The 21655-nt window shown below is 40.0% G+C and overlaps 1 pseudogene; it reads left to right on the forward strand.

Annotated features, from left to right (window-relative positions):
* LOC136139009 (large ribosomal subunit protein eL19-like) overlaps positions 1 to 20500 on the forward strand; it is a 37767-nt pseudogene extending 17267 nt beyond the window's left edge.
* The last annotated feature ends 1155 nt before the right edge of the window (positions 20501 to 21655 follow it).

Here is a 21655-nt window from a genome sequence, read left to right on the forward strand (position 1 = left end):
GGAAATATGGTCTGAGGACATTGATGTGAGAAGATGGCCATCTACAAGCTGAAGAGAGAGACCTCAGGAGAAACCAAATCTGCTGACACCTTGATCTTGGACTTCTGGCCTCTAGAACACTGAGAAATACATTTTTGTTGTTTGAGTCACCCAGTCTGTGGTAGTTGTTATGGCAACACTAGCCAACTCATACATCTGGTGTTGGCAAAATTTCTTTTAGGTGATTAGCCATTAAGCAAGGTAGACAAGCATATAACGACCATAGCAGGATAATAATTAAACTTTTAGGCAGCATTTTAGAACATATGAGGGAAAATCAAAGTCTTCTTAAAATAGTTTTCATAGAGGATGCTATTAAGGAGAATTCTTGAGTAAACATATAGCAAAGAATGGTTTCACCTACTTTCCGTCTGATTATGTGTCCCTAAAAAATAAACTGGGAAAAAACGATATTAAATGTAATTGGCACGAGAAGAGGCACCTAATAGGTGTGTTGACTATTATCCTTCTTATGTAGTGATTCTGAAACAGGTAAGAACCATTAAGCAGCATGGCCAAGAAAATGTTCTCTGACTGTCCAAGATTCTCATCAGCTTCTTATGGAAGCGTTAAAGTTGATATCTAACACACAAGGTGTTATATGGGTGCTCATTATGTAGGTTCAACCTTCTTGACATCTTCATCAATTTCTGAATTAAAAACCACTTGAAATATTCCCATGGGTATATAGTCTCACTGCCTCAGTCCTATATGATTATTGAAGCCAATATTTGGGGCTCTGAGTGAGCAAGGCCATGTAAGCAGTACAAATATAGATAAAGTGGATTTAATGAGGCTCATTCCACCCCTGTACTTTCTCTCACAGTAGAATCATCAACCTCTACATCTGTGGTTCGTTCACAACACTCTAGATTTATGGTTGGTTTACATGTTTCTTTTTCTAGAGTGTGAGCTTCTGTCTTCTACACTTTCTCATCTTAGTGTTCAGCATGTCCCTTGGTATTTATTAAACATTGATTAAATTATTAAGACAAAACTGAAATCTAAGAGAAAAGAACTTTGCTTTAAATTGATTTATATTCTAAGTTACCTACATCTTTGAGCTGCTTTCTTCACTATAAAAAATTAAGATTATTTTTCAAATCATTAATTTGTTTGGAGCTTTTGTTTTTAATGAATCTAAAGATTTATGCCTTTTATTAATTCTGGAAAATTCCCAGCCATTACTTCTTCAAATATTTCCTCTTCTCATTATGTGTTTTGTCTCCTAATGAAATTTCTATTGGGCTTATACTGGATTTCATGTTAGTCTTCATATCTCTTAACTTCTTTTTTTCATATTCAAGTCTTTAGTGCTGTATTTCATTGTAGGAAATTCTTCAGATATCCCAATCTAGATATATTTAAAAAGTGCTTTCTCTCTCTCTCACTCTTTTTTTTTTTGACTGTGTTGGGTCTTTGTTGCTGTGCGTGGGCTTTCTCTAGTTGCGGCAAGCGAGGTCTACTCTTCGTTGTGGTGCACGGGCTTCTCATTGCAGTGGCTTCTCTTGTTGCGGAACCCGGGCTCTAGGCATGCGGGCTTCAGTAGTTGTGGCTCGTGGGCTCTAGAGCGCAGGCTTAGTAGTTGTGGTGCCTGGGATTAGTTGCTCTGCAGCATGTGGGATCTTCCCAGACCAGGGATCGGACCTGTGTCCTCTGCATTGGTAGGCAGATTCTTAACCACTGCGCAACATGGGAAGTCCAAAATTGCTTTCTCTTTTTGTTGCTTAATCCATGCATTGAGTTTTTAATTGAAGTGTTCAGAATATTTATTTCTGGAGGCTTAATCTGCCTGGTAGTTGTTGATAATGTCTCTTTCTCTTCTGGTATTATTCCTTTTATATCTTTAAGCTTTTAAAATAGAATTTCCTCTATGTGTGATTTCTTCAGGGATTTAACCTGTTCTTTGTTTGTTTGCCTACTATCCTTCATGATGGAATATTTCTTTCTGTGTTCTCTAATTTTGGATTGTGGCCTCATGTTAGGAAAGGCTTTATGTGTGGGAATCCTTTGCAGCTTGTGTTGAAGGTGCTTCTCTCGAGATCAACTTTTCTTTGAATTTCACCAAGTGTCGCAGAAATATTACAAACTTAAAATCACCTTTTATTTTAATTTGTTGGATTTTGTATTCTAGGATCACACAAGCAGAATATTTTTGAGCTCCTATCTCAGATTTATGATCAGTAATTCTCAGAATGAGAAACAAACAAACAAGCCAATATTCAGTAAACACACAGGTAAGCTTTCTTCCCTGTATATTTAGGTGTAAACCTTTTCACTGAGATGAGAGCACAGGAGGAAACTCAGCTGCAAATTTCACTTTGTTTGCCTGGTCTCAAGGCCTTGTCTCCTGATCCAAGTAACCACAATAGCCAAACCCCTATGGAACCCACACGATGTCTTGTATGCCCAAGTATCATTTCCTGTTTGCATCCCTGGGTTTCCATTTTTTCTATTTTTTCTTCCCTTATTTTATCATGAATGCAGCTGTGTATTCAAAAAAGAATTAAAAGGCATTTTTTACCTTGAATTTCTGGGTCTTTTCAAGTTGTAATGTGACATTTTGCCAAAAATAGAATCCATAACTGTGTATTATGTATTTATACACAGGAATTCAAGAATTGTATGGTAAAACAAGGCTTTAGATTTGAAATTGAGGCAGAAAGAAAAGACTGAGATTAGATTGAATAGGTAGGGACTATGAGAAGATGGAGAGGAGATCCTGGGAGCTGAGATAAAGGCTTAGTGGAGAATGGCTGGGAAGACACGGAAGAGGGAGAAAGAAGTGGGGAGAAGCAAAGCGGGGAAGGAGGAGAACACACAGGTGGGAAGGAACAGGAGCACAGTAAGGCACAAAAATGTTAGAGCCATTTCCAACATTTAGAAATTCTAATATGAATTTCTAATTCATATTAGAAAATACTCAGTTCTTTTCACTCAGTCATTTTACAGAGAAGGAAACTAAGGCCAGAATGCTGATATGATTTCTCCAATTCACTGTATCCAGCAGTTGTCTGTCCAGGAGTTCATTTTGACTCTCAGACCAAAGATCCTTTTACTGGAAAAGATTTGCTGTGAGGGGCGAGAAGCACACAGACCGGATTCCTGAAGCCAGAAAGGCAAGCAAAAAACTTGAAGCAGAGAGGGAGAGAAAATGAGGCCAGTAAAAGGCAAATGGTTATAAGAGGCAGTGGATTTCTTTAGCAGGGAAGTTGAAGTTTCTGTTGGTGGGGAGGGGAATGTAAGATGACTGTGTAAGACCATGTGGGGAGGGGAGCTCACATCTGTGTCCTGAGGAAGCAGGAATTCAAGAGCTGTGATGGTGTTTGGAGGAGCACAAAGTAAGAGCTGTTAGAAAGAACATGAGAATGCTGGTGGCCTAAGCACCAATGAGTCAAGTCTTGACCAATGAGTCAAGAAGGATCCCCGGGCTGTCTGGTGACCCAGGGAAGAATGCTGGACTCCCCTAGGATAGCTAGGGTACCCTGCCATCTTGAATTCTTTTTTTTTTATTAGTTTTTATTGGAGTATAGTTGCTTTACAATGTTGTGTTAGTTTCTGCTGTACAGCAAAGTGAATCAGCTATATGTATACATGTATCCATCTTAGTGTACTTTTTTTGTTTGTTTGTTTTAATTGGCTAGTGTTACTGTCTCTTGGGCAAAAGAATTCATAGGGCAAGTGCAGACCCTCTTAGGCACCTGGGGGCTTCCCTCTCCTTGCTTTTTTTTGTGTGTTTTTAATAACTTTTCATCCAAATGCAGACATCTTGTGGACAAAAATAGACACTGAGGTAAAGAGTGTTTTTGTCTTATTTTCTTGGCCTCAAAATGAACTTGTCTTTTTTTTTTTTTTTTTGCTAAGCATCAAGTGTGTCGATTTCAGTCAATGAGTTAGGAGTTAACTGGGTTTGTGTGTTTTGTTGTTTCAACAGCCTTCAAATTCCTCTGGCATTACCTTGTTTGAACAGTAGGACTATCTGCTAAAGATTTTTTTCTTAATGTCTGCCTCACTCTCAGGCTTCAATATTTCCTTTGTGAGGTGCCTCAAGATTTATGGTCATACTGCTGCCTCTCTTGCAGCAGTAGAATGTTCCTGTTACTCTGTGCTGGCTCACCTGCTTGGGACGGAGAGTAGGAGCATTATCTTTATGCTGACTCAGTCTCATTATTAAGCATTGTCTTTCTGTTTTAGCGCTTGGGCATCCTAAGTGTTCCTGCCTTCCTCTCAGCAGCATGGAACCTCTAATAGTTGAGGACAGGATGTTTTAGTGTCCCTTCCCCACTTTTTCCTCTTTCTCCAATTGCTGTGTGTCTTCTTCACCTGTGCCCTGAAGACAGTAGAGCTTTTTGCCCTCCCCCACTGACCTCCCCTCCCTCACCAGGTTAAGGTTTTTTTTCTGTGTGGGAGATAGTGGAGAAAGATCTGGTTGGGACTTCCTGCCTTTCTCAGATCTCAGGCCTGTGCCGCGAGGAAGGATTTCTCTGGCCTATATCCTTGATTCCAATCTTTCAGGAGCCCCTGGGGAGGTCCATGGAAAAATCCTAGAGATATAAGTGAATTTCCCTTATCTGTGACTCTTAGGGGTTCTATATAGTTATGCTAGACTTTAGGAATTTATTAACAATTTTAGCTGAATTATTCTTCCTGGCTTATGTAGCATCTGGCATCTGTCCCAAGTAAGCAATGCATCTCCTATTTCCTTGGAGGAATCGTTCCTTAAATTCTGGGTTAATTGGTTGCCCTGATACTTCAGTGCTGTGATGGTTTCAAGAAAAGTTGTGATTTTGGTTATCCAGCTTTTAAAATTACAAGTATTCAAGTGAAGCTCTTTCCAGCTTTCTATGTTCTAATTTTAACTTTGCAAAAAATGTTTTTCCTTGAATTAGCCTGAGATAATTTTTGTTTACTTATACACCAATAAATAACAAAATAAATAGCCTAAATACATTTATATGGGCGATAAATAGAATAAAGAAATATTTAAGAGACTTTAAACAGTTATAAACACCGTGAAAGAGGAAGGTCAGCATGTCCAGCAGAGACCAGTGTATGATAAGGCAGGCATGGAACATTCAAGCAGGACCAATGAGAAGAGAATCTTGGATAAATAACCCCAGAATATTCTATTAACTTCACTTCCCACATATTCTCACTGCTTTCTTATTATAAATGTTGACCTAAAACAAATAGACGACCAGGTATTTCTCCAGCAAAATTGGGTTCATTCAGGATGAGCAGAGAATTGCAGTTTGGCATCTGCAATCATGGCGAGCCACGTAAAAGCTTGAGCACCCCCACCTGGGGCCTCTGACACTATTGAATTGAGGGTTTTATTTATTAACTTCTTACATCAGTAAGAGTACATTTACAGCAGGACCCTTTGTAAACTTCATGCTTATTAGCATATATTTTAATTCTAAGTAAAACTCTGAAGTTTCTCATTTCATCAAGTAGGGTCACAAGTAATGGTTTCTGATTTTTTTTATCAACTTTATTGGAGTATAATTGCTTTACAATGGTGTGTTAGTTTCTGCTTTATAACAAAGTGAATCAGTTATACATATACACAAATCCCCATATCTCTTCCCTGTTGTGTCTCCCTCCCTCCCACCCTCCCTATCCCACCCCTCTAGGTGGTCACAAAGCACTGAGCTGATCTCCCTGTGCTGTGTGTCTGCTTCCCACTAGCTATCGGTTTTACAATTGGTAGTGTATACATGTCCATGCCACTCTCTCACTTTGTCCCAGCTTACCCTTCACCCTCCCCATAACCTCACATCCATTCTCTAGTAGGTCTGTGTCTTTATTCCCGTCTTACCCCTAGGTTCTTCATGACCTTTTTTTTTTTTTTTAGATTCCATATATATGTGTTAGCATACGGTATTAGTTTTTGTTTTTCTGACTTACTTCACTCTGTATGAGAGACTCTAGGTCCATCCACCTCACTACAAATAACTCAATTTTGTTTCTTTTTATGGTTGAGTAATATTCCATTGTATATATGTGCCACATCTTCTTTATCCATTCATCTGTTGATGGACGCTTAGGTTACTTCCATGTCCTGGCTATTGTAAATAGAGCTGCAATAACATTGTGGTGCATGACTCTTTTTGGATTATTGTTTTCTCAGTGTATATGCCCAGTAGTGGGATTGCTGGGTCGGATGGTAGTTCTATTTTTAGCTTTTTAAGGAACCTCCATACTGTTCTCCATAGTGGTTGTACCAATTCACATTCCCACCAGCAGTGCAAGAGTGTTCCCTTTTCTCCACACCCTCTCCAGCATTTATTGTTTGTAGATTTTTTGATGATGGCCATTCTGACTGGTGTGAGTTGATACCTCATTGTAGTTTTGATTTGCATTTCTCTAATGATTAGTGATGTTGAGCATCCTTTCATGTGTTTGTTGGCAATCCCAACTAATTTTAGGAGGCACTCTTTTCATTACACCAAACCAGCAAGAATTTTTCCAGGAAAAAAAACAAACCAAATATTAAAATAGTAACCATTAGCTAATCTCATTTATGTATATTTACTCAGAAATTATCTATAACTGACTCAAATAAAATACTTGCAAATATAAACAAACACCACATAAAGTGGGATTTATCCAGAGAATGCAAGGTTTGTCTACCAATAAAAATCACTTGATAGAATCCCTTACTTTAACAGATTAAGGAAATAAAACCATAAAATCATCTCTAGAATTATAGAAAAAGCATTTGATATATTTAAATATCCATTCTGATAAAACATTACTAACTCAGAACAAAAGGAAACTTCCACTGTATGGTCAAATGTAACTACACACAGCCTGCTTGAGATAAATTTTTTTTTTTTTTTTTTGCGGTACGCGGGCCTCTCACTGTTGTGGCCTCTCCCGTTGCGGAGCACAGGCTCCGGACGCGCAGGCTCAGCGGCCATGGCTCACGGGCCCAGCCGCTCCGCGGCATGTGGGATCTTCCCGGACCGGGGCACGAACCCGCGTCCCCTGCATCGGCAGGCGGACTCTCAACCACTGCGCCACCGGGGAAGCCCCTTGAGATAAATTTAATTGTGAATGTTTAAAAACATTCCAGTGAAAATCAAATACAAGTTGTGTGCCTACTATAATCTTCACCATTCAATAGAATACTGAGTCCTAGTTAATCTAGTAAGGCAAGAAAAATAAGGAGGGATTAAAAGAGGAATTAAAGAAAAGATATTATTTGAAGGTCATGTGATTGTATATAAGAAAAAAATAAGTAAAATGTTGGGAATAAAAAGAGAGCTCAGGAATTATCTAGATAAAAATTAACATAAATAAAAACTGAAAGGATTTCAAGAGAATAGGTATTCTTTCAGATGGTATGATTTCTACCTATAAAACTAATAGAATAAAAAGGGAACCATTAGAACTAACATGAAAGTTTAGCAACTAATGCAGACACAAAATAAATATTAAAAAATCAACAAACTTTTTTTTTGTAACAAACAAACTAAGATACCATTTATAATAGCATCAAAAACTATAAAATAGCTAAAAATTAGTGCAAGAGAGAATATACAAGTATTCTGCAGGGAGATTTTAATAACTATTAGGATCATGAAAGTATTTCTGATTAATAGGAGTTGTATGGAAGAAATTATTATACGAAATTACAGTTCTCTTTATTCTATAACTTCAGTAAATTCCTAGTTAACATTCTAGCTGAATTTTTCTAGGTACTTAGTAAACCTATTTTTTTATATTGTATGGAAGAATAAATGGCTACATAGATCTAAATTATTTTTGAATGGAATAAAGTCTTTAATGCAAAAAGCAATACTAGAAAGTTAGCAGCATATATTATGGAAGAATATTGTTATGATCTATTAGTGCAGATAATTATTTCTTAAATTAAATTTCCAAACTGGAAAATCTAGAGCCTTGGGAGAATTGGCCTGTGGGGGGTTGTCCCACCCCCGCCTCCCCATCCCATGTATACATGCACAGTTCCAGTTAACCAGTGGGCCCTCGAGGGGGCCTAAATGCTGACGTCTTTCCCTCCTAGCCTTAACCCCTAAGGGCTTAGTCTCTCCCAGAGCCTGTAACTAAGTTAAGTCCTGCTGGGCAGGGGTCCTGGGTTCTCCACCTCTTGGGGGACAGGAATGGGCATGCCCAGTTTGGGTGGGGAGAGCATAGATGTTCCACTGTTTTGCATATTGTTACTTCTGTATCACAAGCTGTGTAAAATTGATGTTTTTTTGAAAAAAAAAGATTAATTTAAACGTAAAAATTGTTGAATTTTACTTTCTAAAATTAAGGCTTTCTCTTTTTTTTTTTTTAACATCTTTATTGGGGTATAATTGCTTTACAATAGTGTGTTAGTTTCTGATTTATAACAAAGTGAATCAGCTATACATATACATGTGCTCCCATGTGTCTTCCCTCTTGCGTCTCCCTCCCTCCCACTCTCCCCCTCCCACCCCTCCAGGCTGTCCCAAAGCCCCGAGCTAATATCCCTGTGCCTTGCGGCTGCTTCCCCCTAGCTATCTACCTTACTACGTTTGTTAATGTGTATATGTCCATGACTCTTTATCGCCCTGTCAAAACTCACCCTTCCCCCTCCCCATATCCTCAAGTCCGTTTTCCAGTAGGTCTGCGCCTCTATTCCTGTCTTATCCCTAGGTTCTTCATGACATTTTTTCCCCTTAAATTCCATATATATGTGTTAGCATACGGTATTTGTCTTTGTCTTTCTGACTTACTTCACTCTGTATGACAGACTCTAGGTCTATCCATCTCATTACAAATAACTCAATTTCATTTCTTTTTAAGGCTGAGTAATATTCCATTGTGTATATGTGCCACATCTTCTTTATCCATTCGTCCGATGATGGGCGCTTAGGTTCTTTCCATCTCCGGGCTATTGTAAATAGAGCTGCAATGAACATTTTGGTACATGACTCTTTTTGAATTATGGTTTTCTCAGGGTATATGCCCAGTAGTGGGATTGCTGGGTCATATGGTAATTCTATTTGTAGTTTTTTAAGGAACCTCCATACTGTTCTCCATAGTGGCTGAACCAATTCACATTCCCACCAGCAGTGCAAGAGTGTCCCCTTTTCTCCACATCCTCTCCAGCATTTATTGTTTCTAGATTTTTTGATGATGGCCATTCTGACTGGTGTGAGATGATATCTCATTGTAGTTTTGATTTGCATTTCTCTAATGATTAATGATGTTGAGCATTCTTTCATGTGTTTGTTGGCATTCTGTATATCTTCTTTGGAGAAATGTCTGTTTAGGTCTTCTGCCCATTTTTGGATGGGGTTGTTTGTTTTTTTGTTATTGAGCTGCATGAGCTGCTTGTAAATTTTGGAGATTAATCCTTTGTCAGTTGCTTCATTTGCAAATATTTTCTCCCATTCTGAGGGTTGTCTTTTGGTCTTGATTATGGTTTCCTTTGCTGTGCAAAAGCTTTGAAGTTTCATTAGGTCCCATTTGTTTATTTTTGTTTTTATTTCCATTACTCTAGGAGGTGGGTCAGAAAAGATCTTGCTGTGATTTATGTCATAGAGTGTTCTTCCTATGTTTTCCTCTAAGAGTTTGATAGTTTCTGGCCTTACATTTAGGTCTTTAATCCATTTTGAGCTTATTTTTGTGTATGGTGTTAGGAAGTGATCTAATCTCATACTTTTACATGTACCTGTCCAGTTTTCCCAGCACCATTTATTGAAGAGGCTGTCCTTTCTCCACTGTACATTCCTGCCTCCTTTATCAAAGATAAGGTGTCCATATGTGCGTGGGTTTATCTCTGGGCTTTCTATCCTGTTCCACTGATCTATCTTTCTGTTTTTGTGCCAGTACCATACTGTCTTGATTACTGTTGCTTTGTAGTATAGTCTGAAGTCAGGGAGCCTGATTCCTCCAGCTCCTTTTTTCGTTCTCAAGATTGCTTTGGCTATTCGGGGTCTTTTGTGTTTCCATACAAATTGCGAAATTTTTTGTTCTAGTTCTGTGAAAAATGCCAGTGGTAGTTTGATAGGGATTGCATTGAATCTGTAGATTGCTTTGGGTAGTAGAGTCATTTTCACAATGTTGATTCTTCCATCCACGAACATGGTATATCTCTCCATCTATTTGTATCATCTTTAATTTCTTTCATCAGTGTCTTATAATTTTCTGCATACAGGTCTTTCGTATCCTTAGGTAGGTTTATTCCTAGATATTTTATTCTTTTTGTTGCCATGGTAAATGGGAGTGTTTTCTTGATTTCACTTTCAGATTTTTCATCATTAGTATATAGGAATGTCAGAGATTTCTGTGCATTAATTTTGTATCCTGCTACTTTACCAAATTCATTGATTAGCTCTAGTAGTTTTCTGGTAGCATCTTTAGGATTCTCTATGTATAGTATCATGTCATCTGCAAACAGTGACAGCTTTACTTCTTCTTTTCCGATGTGGATTCCTTTTATTTCCTTTTCTTCTCTGATTGCTGTGGCTAAAACTTCCAAAACTATGTTGAATAAGAGTGGTGAGAGTGGGCAACCTTGTCTTGTTCCTGATCTTAGTGGAAATGCTTTCAGTTTTTCACCATTGAGGATGATGTTTGCTGTGGGCTTGTCATATATGGCCTTTATTATGTTGAGGAAAGTTCCCTCTATGCCTACTTTCTGGAGGGTTTTTATCATAAATGGGTGTTGAATTTTGTCGAAAGCTTTCTCTGCATCTATTGAGATGATCATATGGTTTTTCTCCTTCAATTTGTTAATATGGTTTATCACATTGATAGATTTGCGTATATTGAAGAATCCTTGCATTCCTGGAATAAACCCCACTTGATCATGGTGTATGATCCTTTTAATGTGCTGTTCGATTCTGTTTGCTAGTATTTTGTTGAGGATTTTTGCATCTATGTTCATCAGTGATATTGGCCTGTAGTTTTCTTTCTTTGTGACATCCTTGTCTGGTTTTGGTATCAAGGTGATGGTGGCCTCGTAAAAGGAATTTGGGAGTGTTCCTCCCTCTGCTATATTTTGGAAGAGTTTGAGAAGGATAGGTCTTAGCTCTTCTCTAAACGTTTGATAGAATTCACCTGTGAAGCCATCTGGTCCTGGGCTTTTGTTTGTTGGAAGATTTTTAATCACAGTTTCAATTTCAGTGCTTGTGATTGGTCTGTTCATATTTTCTATTTCTTCCTGATTCAGTCTTGGCAGGTTGTGCATTTCTAAGAATTTGTCCATTTCTTCCAGATTGTCCATTTTATTGGCATAGAGTTGCTTGTAGTAATCTCTCATGATTTTTTTTTATTTCTGCAGTGTCAGTTGTTATTTCTCCTTTCTCATTTCTAATTCTATTGATTTGAGTCTTCTCCCTTTTTTTCTTGATGAGTCTGGCTAGTGGTTTATCTATTTTGTTTATCTTCTCAAAGAACCAGCTTTTAGTTTTATTGATCTTTGCTACCGTTTCCTTCATTTCTTTTTCATTTATTTCTGATCTGATTTTTATGATTTCTTTCCTTCTGCTAGCTTTGGGGCTTTTTTGTTCTTCTTTCTCTAATTGCTTGAGGTGCAAGGTTAGGTTGTTTATTCGAGATGTTTCCTGCTTCTTAAGGTGGGCTTGTATTGCTATAAACTTCCCCCTTAGAACTGCTTTTGCTGCATCCCATAGGTTTTGGGTCGTTGTGTCTCCATTGTCATTTGTTTCTAGGTATTTTTTTATTTCCTCTTTGATTTCTTCAGTGATCACTTCATTATTAAGTAGTGTATTGTTTAGCCTCCATGTGTTTGTATATTTTACAGATCTTTTCCTGTAATTGATATCTAGTCTCATGGCGTTGTGGTCAGAAAAGATACTTGATACAATTTCAATTTTCTTAAATTTACCAAGGCTTGATTTGTGACCCAAGATATGATCTATCCTGGAGAATGTTCCATGAGCACTTGAGAAAAATGTGTATTCTGTTGTTTTTGGATGGAGTGTCCTATAAATATCAATTAAGTCCATCTTGTTTAATGTATCATTTAAAGCTTGTGTTTCCTTATTTATTTTCATTTTGGATGATCTGTCCATGGGTGAAAGTGGGGTGTTAAAGTCCCCTACTATGAATGTGTTACTGTCAATTTCCCCTTTTATGGCTGTTAGTATTTGCCTTACGTATTGAGGTGCTCCTATGTTGGGTGTATAAATATTTACAATTGTTATATCTTCTTCTTGGATCGATCCCTTGATCATTATGTAGTGTCCTTCTTTATCCCTTTTAATAGTCCTTATTTTAAAGTCTATTTTGTCTGATATGAGAATTGCTACTCCAGCTTTCTTTTGGTTTCCATTTGCATGGAATATCTTTTTCCATCCCCTTACTTTCAGTCTGTATGTGTCTCTAGGTCTGAGGTGGGTCTCTTGTAGACAGCATATATAAGGGTCTTGTTTTTGTATCCATTCAGCCAATCTGTGTCTTTTGGTGGGAGCATTTAGTCCATTTACATTTAAGGTAATTATCGATATGTATGTTCCTATTCCCATTTTCTATATTGTTTTGGGTTCGTTATTATAGGTCGTTTCCTTCTTTTGCATTTCTTATCTAGAGAAGTTCCTTTAGCATTTGTTGTAAAGCTGGTTTGGTGGTGCTGAACTCTCTCAGCTTTTGCTTGTCTGTAAAGGTTTTAATTTCTCCATCAAATCTGAATGAGATCCTTGCTGGGTAGAGTAATCTTGGTTGCAGGTTTTTCTCCTTCATCACTTTCAGTATGTCCTGCCACTCCCTTCTGGCTTGTAGTGTTTCTGCTGAGAGATCAGCTGTTAACCTTATGGGGATTCCCTTGTGTGTTATTTGTTGTTTTTCCCTTGCTGCTTTTAATATGCTTTCTTTGTATTTAATTTTTGATAGTTTGATTAATATGTGTCTTGGCGTATTTCTCCTTGTATTTATCCTGTATGGGACTCTCTGTGCTTCCTGGACTTGATTAACTATTTCCTTTCCCATATTAGGGAAGTTTTCAACTATAATCTCTTCAAATATTTTCTCAGTCCCTTTCTTTTTTCCTTCTTCTTCTGGAACCCCTATAATTCGAATGTTGGTGCGTTTAATGTTGTCCCAGAGGTCTCTGAGACTGTCCTCAGTTCTTTTCATTCTTTTTTCTTTATTCTGCTCTGCAGTAGTTATTTCCACTACTTTATCTTCCAGGTCACTTATCCATTCTTCTGCCTCAGTTATTCTGCTATTGATCCTATCTAGAGTACTTTTAATTTCATTTATTGCGTTGTTCATCGTTGCTTGTTTCATCTTTATGTCTTCTAGGTCCTTGTTAACTGTTTCTTGCATTTTGTCCATTCTACTTCCAAGATTTCGGATCATCCTTACTATCATTATTCTGAATTCTTTTTCAGGTAGATTGCCTATTTCCTCTTCATTTGTTAGGTCTGGTGGGTTTTTATCTTGCTCCTTCATCTGCTGTGTGTTTTTCTGTCTTCTCATTTTGCTTATCTTACTGTGTTTGGGGTCTCCTTTTTGCAGGCTGCACGTTCGTAGTTCCCGTTGTTTTTGATGTCTGTCTCCAGTGGCTAAGGTTGTTTCAGCGGGTTGTGTAGGCTTCCTGGTGGAGGGGACTAGTGCCTGTGTTGTGCTGGATGAGGATGGATCTTGTCTCTCTAGTGGGCAGGTTCACGTCTGGTGGTGTGTTTTGGGGTGTCTGTGGCCTTATTCTGATTTTAGGCATCCTCTCTGCTAATGGGTGGGGTTGTGTTCCTGTTTTGCTAGTTGTTTGGCATAGGTTGTCCAGCACTGTGGCTTGCTGGTCGTTGAGTGAAGCTGGGTGCTGGTGTTAAGATGGAGGTCTCTGGGAGATTTCCACCGTTTAATATTATGTGGAGCTGGGAGGTCTCTTGTTGATCAGTGTCCTGAAGTTGGCTCTCCTACCTCAGAGGCAGAGCCCTGCCTCCTGGGCTAGAGTAATCTGGAGCCAAGGCACCAAGAGCCTTTCATCCACACGGCTCAGAATAAAAGGGAGGAAAAGTAGAGAGAATTATTAGAAGTATGAGGAAAGAAAGAAGGAAAGGAGGAAAGGAAGGAAGGAAGAAAGAAGCAAAGAAGGAAAGAAAGGAGGGAGGGAGGGAGGAAGGAAGGAAGGAAGGAGGGAAAGAAGGAGAAAATGTAGAGAGAATTAGTAGAAGTATGAGGAAAGAAAGAGGGAAAGGAGGAAAGGAAGGAAGGAAGAAAGAAGCAAAGAAGGAAAGAAAGGAGGGAGGGAGGGAGGGAGGAAGGAAAGAAGGAGGGAAAGAAGGAGAAAATGTAGAGAGAATTAGTAGAAGTATGAGGAAAGAAAGAAGGAAAGGAGGAAAGGAAGGAAGGAAGAAAGAAGCAAAGAAGGAAAGAAAGGGAGGGAGGGGGGAAGGAAGGAAGGAAGGAGGGAAAGAAGGAGAAAATGTAGAGAGAATTAGGAGAAGTTTGAGGAAAGAAAGAAGGAAAGGAGGAAAGGAGGAAAGGAAGGAAGGAAGAAAGAAGCAAAGAAGGAAAGAAAGGAGGGAGGGAGGGAGGGAGGAAGGGAGGAAGGAAGGAGGGAAAGAAGGAAAAAAGACAGAAAGAAAGAAGATACAGTAAAAATAAAATAAAGTATAATATAGTTATTGTACTAAAAAATATTTAGAAAGAAAAAAAAAAAAAAAAGAACAGATAGAACCCTAGGACAAATGTTGGAAACAAAGCTATACAGAGAAAATCTTACACTGAAGCATACACATACGTGTTCACAAAGAGAGCCAAAGGGGGAAAAATCATAAATCCTGCTCCCAGAGACCACCTCCTCAACCTGGGGTGATTCGCTGTCTAAAGGAGGGAAGGAAGGAAGGAAAGAAAGAAAGAACGAAGGTAAAGTACAACAAAGTTATTACAATTAAAATTAATTATTAAGAAAAAAAATTTTTTTTTAAAAAAAAAACCATGGACGGATAGAGCCCTAGGACAAATGTTGGAAGCAAAGCTATACAGAGAAAATCTTACACAGAAACATACACATACACGTTCACAAAGAGAGGCAAAGGGGGAAAAATCATAAATCCTGCTCCCAGAGACCACCCCCTCAACCTGGGGTGATTTGCTGTCTAAAGGAGGGGAGGAGGGAAGGAAAGAAAGAAAGAAAGAACGAAGGTAAAGTTCAATAAAGTTATTACAATTAAAATTAATTATTAAAAAAAAATTTTTTTTTTTTTTAAAAAAAAAAAAAACCATGGACGGATAGAGCCCTAGGACAAATGGTGGAAGCAAGAGTATACAGACAAGATCTCACACAGAAGCATACACGCACATATTCACAAAAAGAGGAAAAGGGGAAAAAATCACAGATCTCGCTCCTAAATTCCCCCTCTTCAATTTGGGATCACTCCCTGTCTATTCAGGTATTCCACACTGCAGGGCACATCAAGTTGATTGTGGAGCTTCAATCCGCCGCCTCGGCGGCTGCCGGGAGAAACCTACCCCTTTCCTCCCTGCTCTCACAGCTCACAGGAGCTCAGCTTTGTACCCGGCCCTGCCCCTGCGCGCAGATCGCTGGAGGGCGTCTGTTTTTTTGCTCAGACAGGACGGGGTTAAAGGAGCCGCTGATTCGGGACCTCCGGCTCACTCAGGCCGGGGGTTGGGGGATGGGGGAAGGCGGGGCACTGCGTGCGGGGCGGGCCTGCGGCGGCAGAGGCGGCGTGACGCTGCGTCAGAGGCCGGCGTGACGCTGCACCGGCCCGAGACCCGCCGTGCGCACTCGCGGGGAAGTTGTCCCTGGATCCCGGGAACCTGGCAGTGGCGGCCCGCACAGGCTCCGCGGAAGAGGGGCGCGGAGAGTGACCTGTGCTCGCACACAGCCCCCCTGGTGGCGGCAGCAGCAGCCCCAGCGTCTCCCGCCCGTCTCTGGGCTCCGCGGTTTCAGCCGCGGCTCGCGCCCGTCTCTGGGGCTCGCGCTTCCCGCCGCGGCTCGCGCCCGTCTCGGGGGCTCGCGCCCTCAGCCGCAGCTCGCGCCCGTCTCTGGGGTTCGCGCTTTTAGCCGCGGCTCGCGCCCGTCTCTGGAGTTCCTTTAAGCAGCGCTCTTAAACCCCTCTCCTCGCGCACCAGGAAACAAAGAGGGAAGAAAAAGTCTCTTGCCTCTTCGGCCGGTGCAGGCTTTTCCCCGAACTCCCTCCCGGCTAGTCGTGGCGCACCAACCCCTTCAGGCTATGCTCAAGCCGCCAACTCCAGTCCTCTCCCTGCGCTCTGTCCAAAACCGAAACCCGAGCCTCAGCTCGCAGCCCCGCCCGCCCCGGCGGGTGAGCAGACAAGCCTCTCGGGTTGGTGAGTGCCGGTCGGCACCGATCGTCTGTGCAGGAATCTGCCCACTTTGCCCTCCGCACCCGGTGCTGTGCGCTACTCCGCGGTGCCGAAGCTCCCCCCTCCGCCTCCCGCAGTCTCCGCCCGCGGAGGGGCTTCCTAGTGTGTGGAAACTTTTCCTCCTTCACAGCTCCCTCCCACTGATGCAGGTGCCGTCCTTATTCTTTTGTCTCTGTTTTTTCTTTTTTCTTTTGCCCTACCCAGGTACGTGGGGAGTTTCTTGCCTTTTGGGAGCTCTGAGGTCTTCTGCCAGCCTTCAGTAGGTGTTCTGTAGGAGTTGTTCCACGTGTAGATGTATTTCTGGTGTATCCGTGAGGAGGAAGGCGATCTCCACGTCCTACTCTTCCGCCATCTTCCCGCCGACCCTCAAGGCTTTCTCTTCAATAAAGTATACACCCAGCAAAATTAGTGGGTGAAAAACTGAAGGAAGTATTTGAAATTTTTAAAACAAAATGTGTATATGTATTTTGTACATATATACAAAGAGTAATATGGGAAGCTCTTTAAAAGAGTGCTGAGTGAACTACATTAACAAATAAAGAACACATATAATACTATTTGTTGAAATTAAAGTTACACTTAAACTCATTGATAGAGTAATGAAAATTAAGACAAGATCTCATTTTATACCACTAAATTTACAAAATTAAAAAGCTGCAGGAGCCCGGTGTTTGCAGGGTTGTGAAATAGATGGAAATCCCCATATATTGATGGTGATGATATAATTCTGAAGAGTTTGCGGTAGCAACTTGTCTAATGACGTACATATTGACCCTGCAATCCCACTTCTGAATATGTGTAATGGGAAATGTTTACCCAGCTCCAAGAGAGAACATATGTAGAGATGGTTATCACAGAGTTTTTATGGTAGTGAGGGGTTGGAAGCATGCTCGATGTTCATCTCTATGGAAACACCTAAGAAAAGTGCAGTATATCCACACTATGAGATTTTATGTAACAGGTATTGATAGAAACAAAAACTTGACACAGAATAACAGGGGAAGGTCTTTAAAAGAGTGCTGAATGAAATAATATTAATAGTATAGTATAATACCATCTGTGGAAATTAAAGCTGTAGACATCAAACAATACCACATTTTATAAGAACACCTAGCAGGATAATATATTTATACTTTAGAATGTGGGGAAGAGAAGGATATGGGGATAAGTAAATAAATATTTCACAAAGGAAGTCTGCTTGAACAAATGGTGTCCACGAGCCATAATGGAGGAGAATGATTAAGTCAACAATCTGCACTTAAGATTCCAAAGGCAAAACACAGCATAACAAAATAAAAATTGGAAAATGTTTAATGAGTGAGTTGGGATGATGGGTTGCACCGTGAGTAGTTCCTTCTCAGGGGAAAAACATAAAAAATGTAATATCATATAAAATACTTGTTTGTCTAAGAACAGAATAAAAATATCTGCAACATTAAAACACTGAAAACGTGAGTTTTTGTAATCATCAAAGGCTACAGGATTGGGATAAGTTTCTATACCTTACCACTGGGTGGCAGTAGAGATTAAAACAGCATCTTTTCAGCATCTTCATTATTATTCAAAAATTAGAAGTGTTATGGCCCCCAAATCGTCAAACAGCTTACAAATCCATGCTTAAATTCACAATAACATGTTATCTCTAAAACTAATTGAAAGCCACTTACAAAAGCATGCATGTAATATTAAAGATATATCAATGAAAATTTAGGAATTGAATCCAAAGGAAGATATGGCCAGTAAGTAAGATGAAATCAAGAATGGAGTAAATTAAAAAACAAAGTGTCACGACACCTTATACACCCTATACATGTGGGTCATGAATTATTGGAGGACTTATAAAGTGATTAAGACAGGATCAATTACACATTCACAGTGTCTAGAAGAAACAGACAAATACGTTGTTCAGGGAAAGTATCACTCTTCCTGGTCCTGAGGCCACAAGGAAGATTCTCCCATCAGTTCTTATAGAGAATAAACTATTTGGTGCAGTAAAAAATGTTCTCAAGGAGTATTCTTTCAGTAAATTTTATGAGGTTCACAGGCCCATTTTAAGTCTCTTAAAGTAAGGTGATCATGCCAGCCTAAAACAAAAAGTGGGGAAAGTAACTATGCAACACGCAGCATCTGGTCCACCTGTGCAGCTCTCTGATGTTCTGGCAAACTCAATGGCAGATCTTATATAATCTACAGGAGTGAGTAGACTCTAAGTCTCCCATAAATATTGTTTATGTTGAACTAACTTGAGTTTTTTTTTAGCAGCAGAGACTTTCAGGTTATGTACATACACCGTATATATGACAGTTTTATATTATCTGTTAAATGCAGAGCAGTAACTTTAATAATCAGTGGAGTTGTAGGTGGAATTTGCAATTGCAAATTTCTTGTGGCTTTTGGAGACCTACTCACGGACTGTTGTTTGAATCTTAGGTTTGCTCCCAGGAGGCTGATAATATCTGCAGTGAGGACCAAGATTCTTCCTGAGATATAATTTGGTTCTGCTCTAATACAGAGGCGCTTGTTGGCCTACCTACAACTCCATCCATCCTCAATGCACAACCTATTCTACTTCAGAGAGAATGCCAGATATAACTTTAGAAGGGAAATATTTAAAATGATTATGAGCCCTAATTTGGGTATAAAGTGTCAGAGAAACACTCATGGGCTTTGAACAATGTTATTTCCAGGAGACCTATTCAAGTTACCAACTATACATTTATGTACCTAAATAGACAGATGAATTACCAAATGGGGTTATATAGCACAGACAACTGGTTGTCTCCCAGAATCTATTTTGCACTTCCTCTAGAATATATTAACAAGCAATTATTAGCTGGGCAGAATAAAACTACATCTCTTAGGGACCCTCTTAGCTGGTTGTGGTTATGTGACTGAGGTCTGATTAATGCAGTGTACAGCTCCTGCAAAGTGGATCTGAGCGGTGTGGGGTGGGGGTGAGTGTGTTTGGCTTATTCCTTTTTCCTTACTGTCGGCTAAAAGGTGGATTTGATGGAAGGACCTCTTACATCCAACTCAGAGAACAGGATGACCTTTGGAATGAGGACCAAGCATGGCGAAGACCAAAAGAAAACAAAAAAAGCAAAGACAAAACCCCCCAAACAAAAGAGGAAACGGGAACCAAATCCCGGACACAGTGAGATGCCATAACAACCCTGAATTGCCTACTTCTGTCTTTTCACAAGAGAGGGAAATATAACTACATGTTTTTAAAGATATTGTTCATTTGAATTTTCTGTCACTTGCAGCCACATTTGATCCTAACTAATCCAAGATGTTAGTTGAATATCAATTGATAACTTTGGCTTTCCTTTTGCCACTGTGGCCGTGAGTACGCTCAGGCTTCAGAAGAGGCTTGCTTCCAGTGTCCTTTGCGGCAGCAAAAGGAAGGTCTGGTTGGACGCCGTTGAGACTAGTGAAATCTTCAATGCCAACTCCCATCAGCAGATCTGGAAGCTGATCAAAGATGGGCTGATTGGGCTTCCCTGGTGGCGCAGTGGTTGAGAGTCTGCCTGCCGATGCAGGCGACACGGGTTCGTGCCCCGGTCCGGGAAGATCCCACATGCCGCGGAGCAGCTGGGCCCGTGAGCCATGGCCGCCGGGCCTGCGCGTCCGGAGCCTGTACTCCGCAGCGGGAGAGGCCACAAGAGTGACAGGCCCGTGTACCGCAAAAAAAAAAAAAAAAAATGTATATATATATATGGGCTGATCATCCAGAAGCCTACGACTGTCCATTCCCAGGCTTGAAGCCGGAAAAATACCTCGGCCTGCTTATGGACCTAGGTAAGTGAAAGTGTACTGCCAGTGCTCGAATGCCCAAGAAGGTAACCTAGATGAGGAGAAGGATAAGAATTCCACGCCGGTTGCTCAGAAGATACTGTGAATCTAAGAAGATTGACCGCCACATGTATCACAGCCTGTACCTGAAAGTGAAGGGTAATGTGTTCAAAAACAAGCAGGTTCTCATGGAACATATCCACAAGCTTGCAAGAAGCTTCAGACCAACTAGGCTGAGGCCCGCAGGTCTAAGACCAGGGAAGCATGAGAGCAACGTGAAGACGGGTTCCAAGCCAAGAAGGGGGAAATCATCAAGGCTTTGTCCAAGGAGGAAGAGACCAAGAAATAGGTTCTCCCCATCTTGTCTGTACATAGTGGCCTCAGCAATTACATAGATCACTCATTCAATAAAATGAGACTTTATCTGCCTAAAAATGTGTTGATAGCTTTGGTTTATTTTCTGCTAAGGCTAAATCAAAATTTTCACAGTAACACCCATGTTATCTGTATCTAGTTTTATTTATTTATTTATTTATCTATTTATTTATTTATTTTTGCGGTACGCGGGCTTCTCACTGCTGTGGCCTCTCCTGTTGCCGAGCACAGGCTCTGGACGTGCAGGCTCAGCAGCCATGGCTCACGGGCCCAGCCGCTCTGCGGCATGTGGAATCTTCCCGGACCGGGGCACGAACCCACGTCCCTTGCATCGGCAGGTGGACTCCCAACCACTGCACCACCAGGGAAGCCCCTCTAGTTTTATTTTTATCTGTATATTTTCTAAGGGAAAGGAGAAAATGCAACCAGTCATTCCAAAATTTATACAAAAAGAAACATGTTAAAAATCAGAGTGAACTTCTGGGAAAACAGTAAAGGGAAATATTTCATAATTCATCCCATTGAAATAAACCCAAAATAGAAAAAGGAACTTCCTCTGTACTGAGCCTAGAGAACAGCTGTAACTTAAAACAAAACCAAGGAAAGTCTATAACTTATAAACAAGGTTGGAATAAATTTTTAGCATACATTTTCACTCATTTTAAATAAAATGGAAGGTCGATGGATGTCCGTAGTTTAGGATAATAAGTTTAATTCATAAGAGAATTAATAAAGGCTGCTGGGGCCTTTGTTAGAATACAAGTTTGGAGGGGAAAATTGTTATGGAAATGGAGAACAAATTAATCTGTGAGAAACCTTTGTCTTTAGAAATTAGGGAATGCCCACATGAGTCTCTGGCCTCGTGAGTGTGTAGTGACCCATATGGTTCAACATGGAGCTTTTTTAAAAATTTTTAATTAAAAAATTTTTTATTGGAGTATAGTTGATTTACAATGTTGTGTTAGTTTCAGGTGTACAGCAAGGTGCTCCGTTTTATATATATATATATATATATATGTACACTCTTTTTTAGATTCTTTTGCCATATAGGTCATTAAAGAGTATTGAATATAGTTCCCTATGCTATACAGTAGGTCCTTATTAGTTATCTATTTTATATATAGTAGTG

This window comes from Phocoena phocoena, chromosome 1 (genome assembly GCF_963924675.1).
Source record: "Phocoena phocoena chromosome 1, mPhoPho1.1, whole genome shotgun sequence".
In the NCBI taxonomy this organism is placed as follows: domain Eukaryota; kingdom Metazoa; phylum Chordata; class Mammalia; order Artiodactyla; family Phocoenidae; genus Phocoena; species Phocoena phocoena.